Consider the following 10,989-nt stretch of genomic DNA (forward strand, 5'->3'; position numbering starts at 1 on the left):
TTCTTGTGCATCTGGAATATATCCATTACAGAGTTTTCTGTTCTACAGCAGGGGGATGGGTCTGCTGTAAGGTACAGCAGAAGGGGAAGTGTATCACAATGTATAATAACTGTCTAATAAAATAAAAATTATTTGAATGCTGAGTATGAAATAGCCACTTCTTTACAAAATTGAACTATGTTACAAATGAAGGTTGATCTTTTTCCTTATCTTCAGTTGTTTGAGGCATACATTGATAACAAGTCATTGAACATATTTCACAAGTACATCTGCATTCTGCAGCAGAGCATGAAAAAACACTTTGAGAGCCTTGGGGACTGCAGCGGGGTTGAGAATGGTTTTACCTGCCTCTTTCACATGTCACATCTCCCACAGTGAGATGCCCGATGTGGCAATAATAGTGGGGCTGTGGGGTCTGGAGCCATGGCCTCTCCTGCGTAGTTGACTGTGTTTTGGCTTCCTCAGCTCTGAACTGGGAAGGACAATAGTCCTACTTCATAGGGCTCTTGTGGGGATAATGTGTGTGCAAAGCATTTGTAGAACAAGGTCTTGACACTTGGTGAGCACTCTGTAAGATTTATCCAACAGTCCTGGCAAAATTCTAGGTCCTCTTTCTGTCTGAACATCCAGAACTTTCCTTCAGAACCACCAAGTACACTATCATTGATGGCTTGCAGTATGAAGATGAATTTCTGATTTCGTGGAAATAAAGACAGAAACCATGTAAGGCCCTGACTTGTGCCGCTAGCCAGGGCTGTGTTGGGAAAGTGTCAGCAATATCCCCCATGCACCCGGCTGTAATCCACGCCACTAGCCCTTGGTGAACTGCCCCTGGCTGACCACCCCTTCCCGCCTCCCCCCTCCACACCTGCTCCACTAATGACTTCACCTCTCACTTATCATTCTACCTTAGCAATACTTTTGACCATATGAGAGCTTTAAGGTCTAGACACAGACTTAATCAGGGTCCATCAGGAATTTGTGACATGGAGAACAGAGCTGAAACTGAATCCCCAGAGAGAGTCCCACGTGGGGCTTGGTTTTCAGCTCACACAGGCCAGTTTCTTTCTTTTCAGCCTGAGTTGAGGATACCCAGATTCTCCACCATGATGCTTTCAGAAACGTCCAGGACAGAGGAGCGGCATCAAGGGTCTAATCTCAGAGCTGGTTGGGAAATATCCCTTAACATTTTTTTTTAATGTAAAGTTTAAGTTTACGTATCATTCTGGACTGGCTGGCTATTCGAGATTAAAAAAAATAAGCCCCAACTCTCATGGCTTTCCACAGGTTGGGTTTGTTTCTTGTTCATGTCTCAGTTCTATGAGATCTGGGGGGGGGGTTGTCTCCTTGATAGGCATCCCCAGGTGGTATCTTAGGGACCCAGGCTGCTTCCTTCTGCAACACATGACCTGGGCCCTTTGCTTCCAGGCACGTCCAGAGGAAGGTAGCAGAGATACCACTTGCTCTTCATGGCTTCACATCACTTGGATTTCTATCAGTGGGATTTCTATCAGTCATGTGACCAGCTTGGCACGTGGCCTGGGAGATGGGGGGCCCAGGATGGATGCTTGGTGATGAGCAATAGTTACTGCCACTGTTTGTTTTGAGCTTTCTAACACAGGAAGAGCTGCTCTGAAGACTTCAATGATATAAATATGTCGGTGAGGAGGGGAGAGGGCATGTTTTCAGGTTCCAGAAGAAGGAGTAAAACCAGAATCATCAAGGTATGGGCTGAACTGTGGCCCCCACCCCCATATTCACATGCTGGAGTCCTAACCCCCAGGACTTTTGGATATGATGGTATTTGGAAACAGGATTTTTACCAGGGTCATTAAGTTAAAATGAGGTCACTAGGGTGGGTCCTAATCCAACAGGACTGGTGTCCTTCTAAGAGATTGGTTGGGCACCAGGGTGGCTCAGTCAGTTGAGCATCCAACTCTTGGTTTTGGCTCAGGTCATGATCTCAGGGTTATGGGACTGAGCCCTGCATTGGGATCCATGCTCAGTGGGGAGTCTGCTTGGGATTCTTCTCTCACTGTCCCTCCGCCCCCTCCCGACCCCCCATGTACTCTCTCTCTTAAAAAAAAAAGGGGGAGAGGAGATTGAGGCACAGACACACGCATAGAGGGACAATAGTGTGAGGACACAGGGGAGGGACAATTGTCCACATGCCAAGGAGAAAAGCCTCAGGAGAAACCAACCCTACTGATGCCTGAATCTTGAAACTTCCAGCCTCTGGAGTGTGAGGCAATAAACATCTGTTGTTTAAACTTCTCTATCTGTGGTGCCCTAGCAGACCAACAATACACGTCAGAACAGGGTAGAGCTGTCAGAAGACATGATCTCAGCTGCAAAAATTATGGAATCTATGTCATGCTTTTGTCTGTCTTAAAATTGAAAAAAAATCCTGAACATTGTTCATTAGGAAAGAGACCTGAAACATAGGAAAACTGAGAGCCTACTGGTGTGCCTCCTGGATCCCACCACGTCCTGCAGGGAGCCTCCACAGCCTGGTGAAAAATGGGCCCTCCCAACACTTGGCTCATTGCACCTTTGTGATGGTTTTAGTCTTAAAAACAGGAAGCAGGTGGGCAGTGGAGGGCATTGTTATGTTTCCCTGGGGAGAGCCATCGTCCCAGCTTACTGCTGTGGTCTTACCTCCCCCAGCTGTGCTGCTCCCCTCCTGGGGCACCTGCCTGAGCAAGTCATGGCTTCCTCAGGACAAGGCTCATGACATCTGCCAAACACCACCATTATCTTTGCACACAGTGGGGCACACATAGCCTACAGATGTCATTGCTAATTTAGGTTCAGATATGTCTGGGAACTCCATAATTCTCCATTTTAAACACTGTGAAGTCTGAAGTGCTGCCCCATCCATCCTGGGTGCTGCTCTTTGCCCCATGTCTCAGGATGGAGGAGGTTTCTCTCCATCTGTGCAGCCCTCCTCCCCTGTCTTCAGAACAGAGTGATGCCTGGGGGTGGTCTCGAATGCTCTGAGATGGATGGGGATGGAGTGTCATGCCATCCTCATTCCTGGCAGCTGTCTACCAGGTCCCATTAAGAAGCCTCATCTGAGCACTGGCTCGTGGTGCCCAGAGAAAAGTCTCACCAGGGCCCAATGTCGAAAGGAGGAAGGAGACCCAGAGGAGGCAGCTCGGCCACCCAGCTTCTCTGAAGATGCCTATGTGCCTAGATCTTCCCACTTTTCTTTATCCAGAGGCTCAGGGGCTTAATATGTGAACTACCTATTCAGAGGCCCACCCTCCTCTTGGTGCATAGGGATAGAACCCAAGGGTTTCATAGGATCTTTTTTATTTTTAAAATTTTAGATCACTTTATTGAGGCATAACTTACATATGATAGAATGTACCCACCAGGATGCATTTTATTAGGATGGCTGTTATAAAATGAAACAAAAGCAGTGCTGGTGAGGATGTGGAAAAATTGGAATGCTTGTTCACTTGTGTTGGTGGAAATGTAAAATGGTGCAGTCACTGTGCAAAAACAGTATGGCAGCTCCTCAAAAAATTAAACATGGAATTATCATACAATCCAGCACTTCACCTTCTGGATATATACTCAGAGGCTTGAAAGCAGAGACTTGAACAGATATTTGCACACCCACGTTCACAGCACCATTATTCACAAGAGTTAAAACATGGGAACAACCAAAATGTTGATTGACAGGTAAATGGATAAGTCAACTGTGGTATCCATACAATGGCGTGTTACTTATCCCTAAGTAGGAAGGAAATTCTGTCTCGGGCTACAGCACGGATGAACCTTGATGACATCACACTGAGGGAAATCAATCAGTCACAAAAAGATAAATCCTAAAGGAGTCTATTCTTATGAGGTCCCTGGAGCTGTCAAACTCCTAGGAATAGAAAGTAGGAGGAAGAGTGAGTGCCAGGGGAATGAAGAAGACTGGTGTGCAATGGGCACAGGGTTTCAGTTTGGGAAGACGGGAAGATGGAAAATTCTGGAGATGGATTGCAGCAGTGGTTGTATAGGTTGTATGTGTTTAATGCCACTTAACTATAAACTTAAGATGATTAAAATAGATTTTAAGTTGTGTATATATTAGAAAATGTTCCCAGTTAGGAGCTCCTGGGTAGCTCAGTCAGTTAAGTGTCCGATTCTTGGTTTTAGCTCAGGTCCTGAGATCGAGCCCCAAGTTGGGCTCTATGCTCAACAGGGAGTCTGCTTGGGATTCTCTCTCTCCCTCTGCCCCTCCCCTGCTGGCATGCTTGTGCTCTCTCTCTCTCTCTCTCAAAATAAATAAATAAATCTTAAGAAAAAGAAAATGTATCCAGTTAAAGTGTTCATTTGGATGAATTTTGACAGTTGTATGACCGTATAACTCCCCCCCCATGTCAAGTTAGAGAGCATTGCCATCCCCCTAGAAAGCTCTCTCCTGTCTGTTGCGGACAGTCCCTCCTCAGCCTCTACCCTAGGCAACCATTGGTCCGACTCCTATCACTGTAGATAAGTTGTGATCCTTCTAGAGTTGGCACAAGAGTATCACATGTGTATCCTTTTTGGTCTGGCTCCTTCCTTTCAGCATATTTATTTTGTGATTCATCCATGTTCCCTGCTGGGTAGTAGTCTGCTGAAGGTATCCATGCACTGGATTCAGCGTGTGTATCCATTGCATAGCATTGATACATTGTGTCCAGCACAAGTACCCACTGTGGACATTAATACATTATATCCATGGCATGTACTCATCATACATATTAATACATCATATCTATCACATGCACCTACTGCATGCATTAATATACTGTATCCCTTGCATGCACCCATTGTATACATGAATACATTGTATCTATCACATGTATCCATTGCATATATCCATTGCAGTTGACCCTTGAACCAGGCAGGGGTTAGGGCCACTGACTCCCTGCACAACTGAAAATCCATGTATGACTTTTTACTCCCCCTAGACTTTTTATTTTTATTTTTTTATTTTTTAAAAGATTTTATTTTATTTATTCATAGAGACAGAGAGAGAGAGAGTGAGGCAGAGACACAGGCAGAGGGAGAAGCAGGCTCCATGCACCGGGAGCCCGACATGGGATTCGATCCCGGGTCTCCAGGATCGCGCCCTGGGCCAAAGGCAGGCGCTAAACTGCTGCGCCACCCAGGGTTCCCCGGTTAACGCATATTTTATGTTATGTGTGTTACATACTGCAATCGTATCATAAAGTAACCTGGAGGAAGTAAAATGTTACTAAGAAAATCACAAGGAGGAGAAAATACATTTACAGTACTGTGCTGTACGTATAGAAAAAACCCTGCATTTAAGTGGACCCGTGCTGTTCAACGGTGTCATTCGGGGTCAGCTGATGTGGGCAGGACACGAGGTGTTTATTGGCACCCCACTGATGGACTCTGGCAGCTTCCACCGTGGGGTTACTCTGAACACAGTTGCTCTGAACATTTTCTTAATGTCTTTGGGTGGACACATGTTTTCATTTCTTGGGTGCATACCTAGAAGTGGAATAGCTGGGTCTATGGTTAAGTTCAGGTTTAACTTTAAAGGAAATTCCAGATTTTCCTAATCCTCTTGGGCACCTGACATCCTCAGGCTCTTTGACTTTAGTCATCTGATGATATCTATTCCCTGATTGTTCGCTTCTGCTGTTGAGGAGGATCCCTGTGGCTTCCTGTTCTTCTTCATTTGGCTTTCCCTCCTCCTTCCCCCTCCCCGCCCCCTCCAGTCCCCCAGGCCTGGAAGGCAGGTCAGCTCCATGCCAAAGGCCTTGGTGCTAAGACACAGCAGGAGGCAGAATCTGGTCCTGCTGTTGGGGGCTCACTCCCTGTTGGGAGCTGGGACTCCCATTCATTCCTGAGGGGCTGCCCAGAGGAGGCAGGATGATGCTGAGCCCAGAGGCCTCCGACAGACACAGGACACGGGCAGAGACTTCCTCGGGAGGGTAAGCATCTGGTGCAGGCCCAGGACGAGGCAGCACGGAAGACATTCTCTGACCTCCTCCTGGACTTTCCTGGCTGGGAAGGACAGCTTCAGGCCGCAGGTGGGAGAGCCAGGCTGGGAGCTGCTGTCGGGGTTGACCTGTGGACTCCGGAGAAGCATGTAGAAGAGGGATGGAAACATGCCTCAGGTGCAGCCAGCTCACTGGGGCTGGGGTCCAGGGCCATCGGGGCAGCACAGCAGGTAGTTGAGACTGAATTAGCAAGGCCTGTGTGCTGGTGTGAGGCCAGGCCAGGGCTTACCCTGCTGGCTGTCCCACAGCCAAGTCCAGGAGCCAGAACTTTGAGAGATTGGCCCACAGCAGCCTGTGACCTGGGCCTCTGCATCCTGCCCCAGGGGACAGAGGTGGGATAGAAGTTCTGGGGACTGGGGCAGGGGCGTGCATACCAGAGGGTCCCACTTGTGGTGTCTTTGTTGAGACTTCCCTGTGGACACTTACTTCCCCCTCCATGGACTGTTCTAGAAAAGCAGTGGCTGCTGGCCAGTGTGTACAATGGAGGTGAAGGTGGGTGAGTGATTCACACATCTCGAGCTTTAAGCCCCAAAACTCTATAAGCCAGGGATATGTCGATGAGGTCAAGAGTGGCAGACCCTTGCCAGAGATCCTGCAAGGCCATGGGCAGAACTTGGGGACCCCAGCAGAGTCCTGGCATCTGTGGCTGAGCCTGGGCCCTCAGCTGGTGGGGGACGGGTGGGTCACCGCTGGCAGTGCAGCCTTGTCCTCGTTTCTCTCCCCTGGTCCCTGGGTTTGGAGACAAAACAAAACAAAACAAAACAAAACAAAACAAAACAAAACACTGCTTTCTTTAAGTAATGATTATTTCAGTTTCTCTTAAAAAAATTGACCGGAGACATCCCTGCTGCCAGACTGAGGTCTGATCGGCCACAGTAACCAGCGTGCCCGCACGGTGGTGATGGGGTTCCTGCCCCGAGCACGGAAACTTGACGTTCTCGACAGCCTGGAAATGTAGGATTTCCGTTCTGCTTGTGGCCTTGCAGAGGCCAGCGCCAGGGCCTCTGTCTCTGCTCCGCGGTTGCCCTAGTTGGGGCTGCTGAGACCACGCAGCTTCAGCAGGGGAGACCCCCTGCCCCTAGGGCTGCCTCGCTCCCCTTCTTTTCCTCTCTGCCCCCCAGAAGCTTCCAGAACCCCCCTCGACTCTGGCCTGCGGGCCCCGGCCAGGCCCCTCCGCCCCCCTCGGCCCGCGGAGCTCACCGGTTCTGCGCTATCATGCCCTCTATCGCCTTTGTGCGAAATGTAATCCATAAAATGCTTCGTGGTAACCTTATCCATGGCAGCCGGCGATAGCATCTCGCAGCCCCGTGACAGGCAGGAACTCGCAAGCATGGAGTTAATAATGCAGACTTTCAAAAAAGGAGGCTGGCAGAGGGAGACGCGGACGGGAATAAAAGGGGCCGGTGTGGCTGTAATTGGGACCATGTGAACTTCCTCCGAGGAGGATTAGGGGGAAGAGACAGGCCTTGCCCGCGAAGATTAGTTTCAATTAGACGGGCTGGAGGCGAAAGGCCGGGCTCGGTGCAAGATTAAAACAAGAAGGAGAAAGTCTCTGTGGCGGTGGCTCGGGGCCTGCAGCGGCCGGCGAGATCCGCTAATTGAAGCGAAGCGTGCATGGGCGCTCGGAAGAACGCGCGTTAATTGATTCGTCGCTGGCTTTGCTCGAGGCCTTCCCCTGCCACCCCCGCCCCCATGCCCTTTCTAGATGTGCGCTTGGGGTGAAGGGGGGGCGGTTAGGGCAGTGGTCAGTGGTTCGCCCTCGCCGGCCCCTGGCCCCCTCACCTGGGGCTCTTGTCCTTGGCCGGGGCCACTGTGTGACCCAGACCGTAATGTCGTGGTCACTTCTGGCTGCAGAGCCAGTCCTCCCACAACCTGTGCCGAAGAGAGGTCTCACTCAGGCTCTTTCAAAGGGCTTTGGCAACTGTGGGGCCTGGGGTGCTCCTTCTCCTCCCAGGGCCCAGACCCTGTGTGCCATGGATCACTGGCGATGCAACAGGGCCATGAGTTCGGGAAATGTGCCTTCCCTCCTCTCTCCCTCCCTCCTCCCTCCTCCTTCCTTCCCTCCTTCCCTCCTTCCCTCCTTCCTTCCTTCCTTCCTAGACAGGGTGGCATCCTGATCCCAGCCAGTGGGCCACTGTTCTGTTCTCCAGTCCGGCCCCGGGTGGAAGCTCTGGACTCCGAGGTGGCCAGCACGGTGTCCAGATCTGGGAGGCAGGGCAGGTGCCCAGGTGTGGCCAAGGTGCCCGGGCCCGCACTCCAGGGGCAGGGCCAGCTGCTTCCAGGCGCCTCCTTGGGCTGTTCCCTCCAGGCCTTTCAAGCACGTAGTGTGTGCGTGTGTTTTATAAATCCTTCCCATTGTAATGACAGCTAAATTATGGAAAATGCATTTTCACAGCTGGTGAGAAAAGCCATTAGCATTAATCAAGGACTCAGCCTCGTTGGGGATTCGCAGGCTGAGTTTTGTTGGGGAAGTTATGGGCGTGCTAAACAGTCATTAGCGGGATTCGTTTGAAATGGGACTGATCATTCATCTTTACACCATACTTGGGGAGCCTCCTTGCTGGGGGCCGAGGGCTGAGCTCACTGTAGGGCACCTCGAGGTCACTTTGCTAGGGTGTGTGTGGGGCTCTGGTTCTCAGGGACACCCCCCCTCCCTGTAGCTGTAGGCCACCTCTGTCTCAGGAGCCAGGGCTTACAGTCCTGGTGACATCTGGTTGGCTGTTGGGGGACAGGCGATGGTGGCAGGGAAGGCCCTCACTGTCCTGGTGTCAACTGGCACGCTCACCAGACCAGTGGCTGGGCGCCTTGGCATCTGTTGAGTCCACAGCCATTGTGGGTCCTGTCCTCACAGTGATTACGGTCTCTGACCCGGCACACTGGAGGTGCTCAGAGGTTAGAGACAATGAATCAGTAGCAGGCCATTAGCCAGCTTCTTGATTTGAACATTGATTGGCTATATTAAGGCACTGTGCTGGGCTGATTTTTTAAAATAAACCTTTTATTTTTGAGTCATTTTAGATGAATAGGAAAGCTGCAAAGAGAGAAGCCCCTCCTCTGGATTCTTTCCTAAACCCTGTAACTCCAGAGTCGTCTCTAGAGAAACATCAGACAAACCCAGTTTGGGGACCTTCTCCAAGACAGCTGGCCAGCCCTGGAGTAGGTTCTCACAGCCCCTGTTAGCATTGCCTCAAACACATGCCAGAAGACACGGCAGGGCATGCCGAGGGCCTGCACTCCTCACTCTGTTCCGATGCACCTGTTAATGTCCTTCTGTTCCCGGAGCCCATCCTGGGACCACATGGCCTGCTCTCTGGTCTCTTTTGGGCTGTGGCTGCCTCTGTCTCTCCTTGTTTCTTATAACCCTGGCAGTCTGGTGAGGAATGGCCAGGAGGATGTCCTGGAGGACGTCCCCATTCTGGGTCCGTCTGAAGTTTTTCTCGTGGTTAGACTTGTGGTGTGGGTTTGGGAAGAACACTCTTGGGGTGAGGTTCCCCTCTGTCACATCGCCTGGGGGCTCCTGAGGTCTGCGTGACATCACAGAGGATGTGGCACTGGGTCCCTGGTGAGGGTGGTGTCCACCAGCTGTCTCCTCTGTAAGTTACTTGAGGGTGGAAAGATTCAGTGACATAGCCCACAGGTGGTGTCTACACAGCTGTTTCTCAACAAGGAAGATCTGTCACTCCTCCTTCCCGGCCTCCTGCCCAGGCTTCATTCATTGATACCTGCATGGACTACGGATGTTTATTTTACACTTTTGAGTTATAATCCCCATATTATGTTGTTTATATTTGGTTACATGTCACGCTGGCTCCGTGTCCCTTTGACATACCCCGTCCTTCCTTGGGAGCACTTTCTTACTCTTTGGTACCTAGAGATGCTCCAGGCACACCTGTGTTTCCCATTGCAGCCCCAGAATCAACCATTCCTCCAAGGATTCCTGGCTCCTTTACTGGGAAATGGAATTACAAATAAGATCTGGGTGCCAGGTGTGCTCGTTGCTGCTGGGGTGTCACAGCTGTGCCTCTCAGCAGACAGACAAGGTGAAATCTAGGTGTATATGACTACGTGTACAAGTATATATATGTGTAGTAAGTCACATATGTGTACATGTGTTGATCAACTCGTGTAAACATATTCATGTAGTGACCTGTGTATACCCACACACGTGCATGGACAGATATACGTGCATCTAGCAATTCATGCACGTACATGTGTGTATGTGAACCATGTATACACACATATGCACACTAATCCATGTGTACATGTGTGCACTAACATGCATGCAGGTGTGTGCACACTACCTGTGAACACACACATATCCATAGCTGCCTGGGTGAGGTTTAAAGGCCCATGAGAAGGCACTGGGGCAAAGACACAGGTGGGTGTAATGGGGTACCTGGGGTGGGAAGGCCCGTGGTGTTGGGGAGCCAGTGGCGACTTTGCAGGTGGTGGGTTTAAGTGGACCCTCAGGGATGGGTGGGGTGGGTAAGGTGTGTATGATGGGGAATCCTGGGGCCAGGGAGGGCCAGGACTGGGAAGACCATCGGGGGTGGTGAGTGGACCATCATGGGACATGAACTAGATGTGGATCCAGCCAGAGTGTGGGGGTTGAAGACGCTGGTGCAGGAAGCTGTCCTGTGGCCTTGTCAGCATGTTCCATGCCAGCCATTGCCCCTAGTCCTGGGGGAGAGCTGGGGAGGGGGTGGTGAGGGGCTTTCCACAGGACGAGAGAAGGGAGGAACAGGCTTCCTACAGAGGCAAAGCCCTCAGCCCCCAGGCTGCCTGGAGGTTGGGGGCCAGGTCCTGGGGCCTGGAGATCCCTGGGGCCCCACAACTGGCAGAGGGACAAGGGACAACAGCCTCTGCTTCTGCTGGCCTTCTCTGTTGGTTCAGGAGCTGCTTGGGCCTCTGCCTTCCCCCCACGGCCACCTCACCTGCCACACCAGGACCACCCCCCCCCCACCAAGGATAGCAG

Source organism: Canis lupus, chromosome 5 (assembly GCF_011100685.1).
Source record: "Canis lupus familiaris isolate Mischka breed German Shepherd chromosome 5, alternate assembly UU_Cfam_GSD_1.0, whole genome shotgun sequence".
Taxonomy (NCBI): Eukaryota; Metazoa; Chordata; class Mammalia; order Carnivora; family Canidae; genus Canis; species Canis lupus.